Here is a 12,147-nt window from a genome sequence, read left to right as displayed (position 1 = left end):
GATTACCTCGACTATCTTCTATGCACACTCATTTGAGTCTTGGATGGGACACACACCTTGATTCACAGTCCCACCATAACCCTATAAATGGGAAAGAATTCCCAAAGGAATACAACCAGGAATCTGGGAAGCATTCTAGGAGGAAATGCAATAGTGTCTACCTACTACAAGGGTGGAGAGCTCTGTGATAAATGAAGCTTTAGTCCCCATAACTTCATCTTCTTCTATTTTTTTAAAGGCACATTTATCCAGTGTTATGATCAGACCATTATGTTTAGCAATCAACTGCATGGGTGCAAAAAAACAAACAAAAAAAAAAACAAAAAAAAAACTACATTAAAATCCTTTATTGGAATGCTTTACACTTTTCACAGAACAGAAACTAAAATAACCTGTTATACAGTTAGCAACAAATACAGCCCTTTTTGCCTGTGCATATGAGCGTTTTCTAAAACATGACTTCTTTGTAGCAGGTAGGCACTGACACCACTATGCTTGGTTGACCCGATAAATCCTTTGTAACCTGTAACTTCCCTGTCATTTCTCTGGCTCTCCTCTTCTGCTAAGCTTTGTTTCCTGGCAGGAATTAAAACTTTCTGTCAGTGGTCACTGCCATAGCTACTGCTGCCATTGGAACCGTCCTAGTCATCTTGGTTTTGTGGCTTGGCAAAGTATTGGCCTTGACTATCATAGGTGCCAGAGCTTCTGCCTCCAAAGTTTCCTCCCTTCATGAGTCCAAAATTTAAAGATTGATTGTTGTAATTTCCAAAATCACTGTAGCTTCCTCTACTTCCAAAATTGCTTTCACTACCACCACCAGAGTCACTTCCACCTCTTCCACTGACACAGCTGTTATAGCTGCCACTCCCACCATAGCCACTGCCCTGGTTTCTATAACCCTGTCCACCACTTCCATAGCGTCGTCTTCCTCCAGAGTAACTAGGACTGCCTCCTCCATAACTACCATCATTATCAAATCCATTATAGCTATCCCCATCAAAGCCACCATGACCCTTGAAGTTTCCTCCATGACCAAAGTTGTCATTCCCACTGAAACTACTTCGACAACCACCACCAAAGTTTCCAGAACCATGCCAATCTCTGGCTGGATGAAGCACTACCCATCTCTTGTTTTAGCAGGGCTTTCCTTCCTTCACAGTTGTGGCCATTCGCAGTATGGTATTTCTGAATGACAGTCTTGTCCACAGAATCACTGTAGTCAGTGTTTACAAAACCAAAGCCTTTTCTTCCCACTGCCTCTGTCAGTGATGTTTGCAATCAGTTTAAATATCGCACACTGTTCCAAATAGTCTCTTAGGTAATGTTCTTCTGTGTGTTCTTTAATGGCACCTATAAATATCTTTTTCACAGTTGGGTGGGTACCTGGTTTTGAGAATCTTCTCTTGAGATGGCCCTCTTTGCTTCCACAACTCTTCCCTCCACCTTGTGTGGCCTTTAATTCAGGGCTGCATCCACCTCCTCTACAGTGGCATTTGTGACAAACCCAAAGCCCCTGCAGAGTTTGGTGTTTGGATCTCTCATTACCACACAACCCATGAGCATTCCCCATTGCTCAAAATGGATCCTCAGATTCTCATGGGCTGTTTCAAAGCTCAGTTCCTCAACCCGATGAAGAGCTTCTACAGATTTTCAGGCTCTTTAGGAGACTGACTTAGTCTTGATGGTAGTAGGAAGAGAGACTTTAATGATGCAGAAAGCAGTAAGCTAAGGAACATTATCTCCATAACTTATGACAATAGGGGTTAGTAGATATTTTCATAGGTATAATATCTGGGACAGTAGCCACTCAGTCAGTATTAGTTTCTGCTTTCTTTTGCTCAGTGAAACAGGTTCTGTGGGAGGTACAGATCAAAGTACTACGTTACTCCATGACTGACAGCGCAAACTTGGGAGTCAGTAGACCTAAGTTCAAGTCCTGTTTTCCTCTTCTGGCTCTGTGACTTTGAACAAAATAATTCCCTTTTCTAATCCACAGTTTTCTCCTGTATAAAATGAGGATAACTTTTATAATATATTTGAGTACATGAGAAATGAAATTTTAATGTAGTATGTTAAAGCATACCCCAGGCACATAATAGCTATTCAATAATTGGTAGGCGTTTTAATGATTAACTTGTTTTCCACCTTCACACCAATTTTCTTAAAAACACTAAACACATGGTATTTTAGGTTATCTTGGCCTTTCTATATTTTGGCTAAAATAATATAGTCTCACTTGCTTTCTGGTGTTTAGAATTTCTTTAGAGATAAATCTTTTCATTCCAATTTTAGAAATGAAGGTATTAAATCAAATACGTCATTGTAAGAAATGCCCTCATGCTAACACAATGTTAATAAAATAACTACTAAATTGAGCAGCATATCTACTGCTTCCCCATTTTCAAGATTTAGGGGGAAGAACAACAGGACAGTGAAAAGGTGAGGGGGTCACAGGTGTAAAAAAAGTTGAAAAAAAAAGTAGAGTGAGTTGTGAGTGGACAACAAATAAGACAACTAAAAGAACAAGTGAAATATTGCTCAAAAAATAGTTACCACATTACAGATGATGAAATGAGCACTTGATGTGCATTATCTCTTTCTTTATTTTTTTTTTTTTTATTTTTTATTTTTTTTGAGATGGAGTCTCACTCTGTCGCCCAGGCTGGAATGCAGTGGCATGATCACAGCTACTGCAACCTCTGCTTCCTGGGTTCAAGCGATTCTCCTGCCTCTGCCTCTTGAGTAGCTGGGATTACAGGCACACTCCATCACACCTGGCTAATTTTTGTATTTTCAGTAGAGATGGGGTTTCACCATATTGGTCAGGCTGGTCTGAAACTCCTGACCTCAGGTGATCCACCGCCTTAGCCTCCCAAAGTGCTGGGATTACAGGCATGAGGCATCACACTTGGTTGCATTATCTCTTTTAATATTCACAGCAAACCAATAGGGTAGGTATTATCATCCTCATTACAAGAGAGAAAACAGGCATAGAGAAGTAAAAATGGTTTGACCAAATTCATGCAGCTGGTAAATGACAGAGCCAAGATTTAAGCCCATATCTGTCTGTACTTTACATTTTACCTCATAGTAGCCCTGTTTGCCTTCAATAGAGACAAAGAGAAGCTGTTTATTGAGGTCAAGTTTCAAAACCCATGTTTCTACTCATCACAATCTATAAAGGACGTTCTGTTTTCATTCGCACATTGAACGTTGTTATTAAAGGATTCCATTTCTTGAACATGTATTAGTTGTGGTACTATTCTATATTATTATTCTATATTATTTCAGAAGACAATAGTTTGCAGTAGCATTCCACAAATTCTTTAAGAACAAATAGGTAAGTTTTGTATGGTTGGTGGTTGTTTCCTTCATTCTCTGCTTTTCTTAATGAACATTTCAGCTCAGGAAGAAAGTCAAATGACTCTATTCTCTCTCCTATCTGTTTCTTAACATACTAGTCTCTATTTTTTAAAGTAAGATATCAAATCACCTGAGATCAGGAGTTCGAGACCAGCCTGGCCAACATGGGGAAACCCTGTCTGTACTAAAATTACAAAAATTAGCCACGCATGGTGGCAGGCACCTATAATCCCAACTACTTGGGAGGGTGAGGCTGGAGAACTGCTTGAACCCGGGAGGCGGAGGTTGCAGTGGCTGAGGTGGGAGAATCACTTGAACTCAGGAGGCGGAGGTTGCAGTGAGTCATGGTCACACCATTGTACTCCAGCCTGGGCAACAAGGGCAAAACTCCATCTCAAAAAAAAAAAAAAAAGATATTAAAATCTTTAATAATTTTGTTTCTCACTAGAAAATATGAAACAAAGTTGTATCAACTCCAGATATAACAGAAATCATTTATATAGTTGGTTTATTTGCATGCAGAGGATAATGTGATAAACTCTATGTATCAACTGAAAATCATAATGGGTAATGATTCATTTCCTTTTTAATACGTTTCTGGGTCTGTGGATCCCTATAACCCTATACATCTATGTACCTTAATTTTCAACAGTTGACAATGTTTCCCAAGACAATTTTGTCCTGCATAGTCATAGTTATATGAGCCCAGTTGGTTGGTTTAAGACTTGGTCATTGTCTTAATGAATGACTGACAGTTGGAGAGACATGTGTAAAGGTATGCCTGAGATTTTTTGCCTTGGCTCTGGGTCATTCCATATTTTCCTTGCAAACTTAAAGGAAGACATATCTTCTGTGTTTATCTAATATAATGATGGTAATGCAGAGGGGTATAAATAATGCCTCAGAGAATTTAGTATAGATTCAAAATGACCCTGATAGGCTGGAGCAATGAGACCAATTCCTGCAAGATGAAAAGAAATAATGATTAATCAAACATCTACATTTATATGCAGAAATCAATTATACACAGTGATCTCTTCTTAAGTACCATGGGAATGCAAAGTGATGTAACTACTGAATACCAACTTTTGAAAGTATGAAGGAGAAAGTAGCAGGACTTCATATTATTGGAATGTGAACTCCTCATGAAAGACATTAGAAAACAATTGAAGTTTCTTGAATAAGTAAGTTATGGGGTCAATATGTCATTTTCTTTCAGTAGGATTAATTAACATCAGGAGAAACCAGAATCAAAGGGTCACTAATGAGGGTGTAGAGGTCATGGTGACTAGAATGAAAAAGAAAGAAAAAACTTTCATTAATATTTTTAATATAAAGAAAATTTATGAGTATTGAAAGAGAGAACTGTCAAAAATTATTAAAAGATCTTTAACCTAAAAACATGACATTGACAGAGAAGAATGTTGGATAAAGGAGGTGTTTCTTAGGGCAAGATGAGTTGATGGGAATGCATTTGCAATACAGTGGCTGGGGGTCATCCCACTGGAATTTGCCATGGGATGATTCATAAGGCAGAAATTTGAATGTGGAGATTATTGGCTCTGAAATGCTACCTAGCACCAAAGGAGACAATGGAAATATTTCCAAAAAATTAAGTGAAAGCATATTAAAAAAAAAAAAAAGAAGAAGAAGAAGAAGCAGCAAAAGAAAAGTTCCGAACACTGAATTCACCTCCTGCTGGAAAGCAGAAAGGATGTAGAACCAAGTAAAGCACACAAGAGCCTAAAGGGAGAAGTCTATTAGAAGGATGGGCGCCCAAAAGTTCACTGAATGCGTTGCTTTTGAAGTCATAATTAATTTAAGCTTTTCTCCATGTTAGGGATCTGTATTTCATTCTAATTTCACTGATAACTTGTATAGGTCATGTTCTGGAGGTCAATTAGATTATTAGCTAGTATTTAATAAACTGTTTTATTGGTTCTTTTACCCCCTTATTAGCCTGTATTTTTTGCTTTACTAATTGACATTAAAAGCAAAAGTTATAGAAGAAATGTGGGGGAAGTATCCTAGTATTTATTCTGATTAGTAGGTTTCTAATTTCCTTGGCAGAAATGCTGTCAACTACAACTAACATATTTCAGTATCCTGCCATTCTTCTGGCAACCCTAAACTTATATATTCAGAAGCAATTCATCTGGAGAATGTTGGTAGCCTCCTTTACTTTGTAGTGTAAAATCCAGAGAAGTATATATAAATGGGAGAGAAGTAGTTTTGGTTTTTATACTTTGGTGAGAAAAGTGAGGCATCAATGGAGTCCCCCACAATTACACAATATAAACATTACAATACCATATTTAGAACCCTAGTATTTAAATAAAGTTAGTAACAACTGCTAAATGAGTCATTCAAGTAACAAAAACACTAAGTTCCTACTTATAGTGGTCCTTCCTCTCATCTTCTACTTGTCAGACTCTTCAAACATCTGCTAAATTCACCATGCTTCTGTAAATAGATTAGAACCTAGCTTATGAGAGATCTATTTCCAGAATTATAGTGGCTTATTTAAAATATTTCCCAATCAGACCACATATTTGTAGTACAAGGACTAGTTTACGTGTGTGGATATATAAAAGGTTTTTTAGTTGATTTAGGAATGTTTACATTGTATGAATCAATATTAATAATATTAAAAGGGACAAAGCATCGTTAAGGGCCTCTTACAGGAACTTCAGTGCTTCCATCTTGCATATCATTCCCATTGAAAATGTATTTGCAAATTCCCAATGAACCCTCTTCAATATGTGTAACGTATGCAATGAATATCATCACTGGAAGTTGCCAATTTTAAATATTCCATATGTAACATAGCTTTAAACAGGTGTGTTGCATACATGACTTTTATATCAAAAGAGCATAATAAAAACTGTAAATGAAGATAAAAAGGCAATCAGACTACTTTGTGAGGAATACAAGTTAAATATCTTCTCCAGATGTTCCTAAAGTGTTGCTCAATCCATTTCATTTTCTCTTCTATGCACCTGTTAGCACGGATAATGTAACATCTACTCAAAATTAGTTGAGTCACTATATTTAGTAACAAACAAACTTGCTATCAGTTAATGCCTAATTTGAACTCATTTGAATTTAAACATATAAATCAGAAAAAAAAAAAAATGACTCAGGGCAACACTTACCTTATCGTTAATGCTCTTAATCAGAGAGTTTCTTTTAATTTCTATGTTTAGCAGCTGCAGATTTTGTTTTTCGAAACCCTAGCCTTGTGAAGGAAGCAATTTTTTTGTTTCCTCTCACCATAATACATTATAAATAACATACTGTAGATAGCTGAGCCAAGTTCTCTTCTTTTTTGCCCTTCTCTTCGATGTTATCTTAACCCTGGAGAAAGCAGTACAACATTAAGGAATGAGAGGGAGGGATGAGCGTTGGGATTGAAGCTCCTGCTCCTCTCCTCCTTTTCTTTCTAAAGCATCTCCTCCTTTATATGGAGATAACACCTAGGTTTCCAACTAATATTTCATTTACTGAAAACGTTCTGTCCTTAACAAAAAGAAAGCTTGAAAACTTCAGTTTTTATGAATTTCATATGTTTTACTTTTCATCCATTTGATGTGATTTTCAGTTTTTTAGCCTGGATTGATTCATCTGAACAAACTTAAAATCTCGGCCAAACAGATCATTCAGGCCAATGGTATTCATTCTCCTTTCTCAAGAGCATGGCTGATGGCACAAAACCATATATTTGTTATTTCTGCTCTGCATGTATAGTGTTTAAAAACACTTCATTTGTACTGTTGCTTTGAAATGCTGTTGCTTTGAAACATGTCCTGGAAAATAATTATAAACTCACATTCCCTACAAATAATAAATTCGGGTTATGAACTACAACTTATTTGTTAAAAGGAAGAGGTCACTACTGGTTAACTATGCAAATTATTATGTGAAACAGACAGATAAATTACTTTGCTGATTTCTCCCCGAGTAAATTTATGCCAATTAAATTTATACATAGTGAATCTATATATTTGTGTATTTTTATAGGGAAAATAAAGCAAATAAAAACATTTAGAACTGAAACTCTGTGACCACTTGAAATTACACTCACTGCCAGGAGAATACATCATTTCAACTTCTGTCTAAAGACTTCTACTTAATTGAATCTACTGTTTCTAATTTTTGAGACAACTCAATATGTAAAACAATCTTTGAAGAAGAATAAATCATGTTGATATCCAACAGTCCTCAAGTCCCTTTCTTAATTGATATATATAAAGAAGCAATGATATCTTGAAGCCAATTCAGAAACTGCTTGGGGGAGTAGTCATGTGCCAGTGGAATCAGGGAGAAGGTCATGAGAGGTATGGACAGTCCAAAATGAAATGCAGCACTTCTAGGAAAAGAACCAAGAAAATGCCTTGGATTTCCGAGATAGAACTTACAAAGTAAATTTTCATTTTAAACAGCATAATTTGGAATGTTATATAAACAGCTGAAAGCTATCACCAGAATTTTCTGCTTTGAAGTATTCAGAGATCTATAAATTATTTATTCCCCCCAAATATGCTGATTAAGTTAAAGGGTATAGTAGCCATGTATTGGGAGTTTAAACAAAGCTAAGGTTAAAATAATGTCTAGCTTTCTACTAGATGCAATAATGTTCAACTGTATGTTGATTGCAAACTAGCTTCCTGCAAGTAGGAACGAATGTGGCTATGACATTCAGCAAAAATTTATACTTGACAGAAATGACTAAGCTAGTATTTCCTTCCTCCTCCTGTACTACATTATTTCTAGAGTCGAGTGCTCCACTTACAAGGAAGATGACTAGGTGACCATAAAGTGTATACCCAAACAATGACATGTTTGCAAGTGCAAAGGAGTTCTATTAATAATTACACCAGAACAGGAGGCATAAATCAGGACTGTCCTGGGTAGCCCAAGGAAGTGAGAACACAGAAGGATCATTTTTCTCAGCCAAGGTTACACAAATAACTGAGTTTGGTAGTCATAGCTATGTCATATTTTATTTCATTGTATGAACTTGCATCTTATTTAATAAAGCCAAGTTCCTGTTTCCTTATTGGGCATCAGTATTTTCAAATTTAGAGACAACAGATATCTGCAAGGTTACAATAGCGAACACCTATCATCTGTATAAAGTAGTCAATAGTCAATAGTTGAATGTGGTCATGAGACTTACTGACTCCAAGTAAGAGTTATGGCTCATGTTTAGAAATTTATCACATGTATTTCAGGGTTTTACAGTCGTGTGTATACAGCCCGCTAACTACACTCTGTACACTATAGTATCGTTAAATGTGCCAGGAAAGGAATTTAGAGAAGCTTTTTAGCTATATATTCATAAGAGTGGAATCATTTGATTTTTCTTTTCAAAGTACTTGTGTAAGTTAGCACTAGCCATTTGAAAGAGGAAATTAATCAGAAGAGGAAAAGTATTGTGTAGTAATAATTTCTGCATACAAAGAAAAGCCGAACTTTGTTTTCTGGGAAAGATGCTGTTTCTAGCAATTATAATGAATAATAACATCTAAAAATATACAGTTTCCAGAAGACTTTGTACCATTTGTGAAATAAATACCAAAAATGAAATAAGAAGTCGAAAAACTATTTATGATTTCAAACTGTTTAGGATTACCTTTGCAGTGGTCCCTGATTAAAAATCATATTATGATTTTGATCACATGCCTACAGTGTCAGATTTTTTCCTATAAATTAACACCTAATTTAATTTATTTAAAAGTGAATTATATACATGTGCTCTTGAGAAGTAAATATTCTATTGAAAGGTTTTGTTCTTACTCTAATCTTTAGCTTCATATTAAAATATCGCAGCAAAAATAGTTGAGTTTAGTGATTTTCTTAATGGGTTTCTACTCTGCAGAATTTAACAACTATCTATTAGTTGAAGGAAAATTTAAATTTCCATTAAATACTCTAAGATAGAAGCAATTAAGGCTTTATATATTTTTAAATTATTTTATTTAAACACCTTTTTTATTCTTCAAGTCATATGTGCACTTGCTCTTTCATTCAACAAATGTGCTTTGAGTTAGTTTCTTACTGCAAGACAGTCATTACTCTGAGGCCTGGGTGTATTAGCCCATTTTTGTGTTGTTATAAATACCTGAGGCTGGGTAATTTATAAAGAAAAAAAACTTTGATTTTTAATTGGCTCATGGCTCTGCAGGCTGCACAGGCAGCATAGCGCTGGTATCTTTCTGGTGAGGGCCTCGGGAAGCTTACAATCATGGTGGAGACTGAAGAGGGAGCCACTCTATTACATGGTGATGGGGAGCAAGAGAGAGAGAAGGGGGCAGAAAGAGATTCTTAAACAACCAGATGTTGGGTGGAGGAACTGAGCAAGAACTCATTTATCACCAAGGTGATGCTGCTAAACCATTCATGAGGGATCTGCACCCATGATACCCTCCCACCAGCCTCACGTCCAATCTTGGGAGTCACATTTCAACATGAGATTTGGAGGGACACATATCCAACCACATCCCTGGAATACCGAGGTGAAGGTGTGCACAGGCTAATGGAGCTGTAGCTAATTATGGCAAGGTGATAAGTCCTAGCAGAGCTGTGTGAACAACAGCTGTTGTACCCTAGAGAAAGGAGCAATAGGCTTCCCAGGAGGGATCCTGAAAGTTTAACAGAAAAGTTTGCTGACACTTGAATTGTAGTAATAGCCTATCAAATAGGAAATGGGGATAGCACATTCCCTGACTTGCTGATGCACAGGTTTCACCATAACAAGTGTAAGCAACATGTGCTAGAGGTTCCAAAAATGTGATGGACCTTGGAGATTCTCCTAAGGGGATGAGATGTTATGGGAGCCTTAGCCACTTTTAACTAAGGGAATTCTGTAAGAAAGAAAAGAGAAGCTGAATACCTATTTCCAAATAGGTGAAGAGAATCAAATGATTACTAAAACACTGATGGAAAAGATGAGTGTCCCTTCAATCTTTAGCTCCCCCGAGTCTGCTCTCTTCCTCTACCTTGTCTGCAGCAGCTGGTTTTTGTCTTGGATTCCTTTAGACTCAACCTCTTGTCTGTCTCGCTCCTGAGTGGTTCTGTAGAACATGTCCCTTGCTGGTGGGATGCAGAATAATTTGGGATAGCAGAGTCTGAAAGACAATCTGGAAAATGGTGTTTTATGTTAAGAACTGCAAGTAGAACCTTGTTCATTTTCCAATAATGTTGTTTCTTTAAAAAAAAAATTAAAACATTTAGAACAATACAGAGAAATGTTTAATTAATTTTAATAACCAAAATGGCTATACTGCTTAGAATCCTCATGAAATTTATTCCATGTTATATAAAATTCACTCTAAATGAGTTCAGTAACATTTGGATTAAAAAAAAAATCTATGAGGAGTCTATTTTTATTTCACCAGCTAAAGAGCTCAGAACAGACCATACATGAGATGGTTATTCATCATGCTTAATTTTAAGGAAATTACCTGACAATTCCCAGCCAGTTTATTAAGTCTGGCTAAGTTTGCCAACTGAATACCCTCAGGAAATGCTGCCACCAGATAGGAGCAGATTTTTCTGAGCATAATGAAACTAATGACAAGATACTGTTATTTTATAAGTAAAATTATAAATACATCTTCTAACAATTAATTTAAGACATGTAATTGATAGGCTTGTGACTAAAGAACAGAGCACCTTCTATTTCAGACAATAATTAATGCATATATAAAAATAATGCTAAATATTGAATTTCTGTTTTAAATTTTTCCTTTGGTAATGTCAGTATGACTTTAGAGTTTATCTTGTCTGTCACCAGTTTGAATTCCTCCTGTGAATATTGCTTTCCCTTTCTCTAGCCCCAAAGCATCTATCTGTGAAATGTATTTCTAAGTTTTTCTCTTAAGGTAGATAGGTTTTCTGGCCCAGGAATTCTTTTTTTTTTTTTTTAATTATTTTTTATTATTATACTTTAAGTTCTAGGGTACATGTGCATAATGTGCAGGTTTGTTACATATGTATACTTGTGCCATGTTGCTGTGCTGCACCCATCAACTCGTCAGCACCCATCAACTCGTCATTTACATCAGGTATAACTCCCAATGCAATCCCTCCCCCCTCCCCCCTCCCCATGATAGGCCCCGGTGTGTGATGTTCCCCTTCCCAAGTCCAAGTGATGTCATTGTTCAGTTCCCACCTATGAGTGAGAACATGCGGTGTTTGGTTTTCTGTTCTTGTGATAGTTTGCTAAGAATGATGGTTTCCACTGCATCTATGTCCCTATGAAGGACACAAACTCATCCTTTTTTATGGCTGCATAGTATTCCATGGTGTATATGTGCCACATTTTCTTAATCCAGTCTGTCACTGATGGACATTTGGGTTGATTCCAAGTCTTTGCTATTGTGAATAGTGCCGCAATAAACATACGTGTGCATGTGTCTTTATAGCAGCATCATTTATAATCTTTTGGGTATATACCCAGTAATGGGATGGCTGGGTCATATGGTACATCTAGTTCTAGATCCTTGAGGAATCGCCATATTGTCTTCCATAAAGGTTGAACTAGTTTACAATCCCACCAACAGTGTAAAAGTGTTCCTATTTCTCCACATCCTCTCCAGCACCTGTTGCTTCCTGACTTTTTAATGATGGCCATTCTAACTGGTGTGAGATGGTATCTCATTGTGGTTTTGATTTGCATTTCTCGGATGGCCAGTGATGCTGAGCATTTTTTCATGTGTCTGTTGGCTGTATGAATGTCTTCTTTTGAGAAATGTCTGTTCATATCCTTTGCCCACTTTT

At 36.6% G+C, this 12,147-nt stretch overlaps 1 pseudogene; it reads right to left on the bottom strand.

Annotated features, from left to right (window-relative positions):
• Positions 1 to 599: 599 nt before the first annotated feature.
• Positions 600 to 1,745, bottom strand: LOC105543920 (annotated as a pseudogene).
• Between the last annotated feature and the right edge of the window lie 10,402 nt (positions 1,746 to 12,147).

This window comes from Mandrillus leucophaeus, unplaced genomic scaffold (genome assembly GCF_000951045.1).
Source record: "Mandrillus leucophaeus isolate KB7577 unplaced genomic scaffold, Mleu.le_1.0 Scaffold293, whole genome shotgun sequence".
NCBI lineage: Eukaryota > Metazoa > Chordata > Mammalia > Primates > Cercopithecidae > Mandrillus > Mandrillus leucophaeus.
This window is presented reverse-complemented; position numbering and strand designations above follow the sequence as displayed.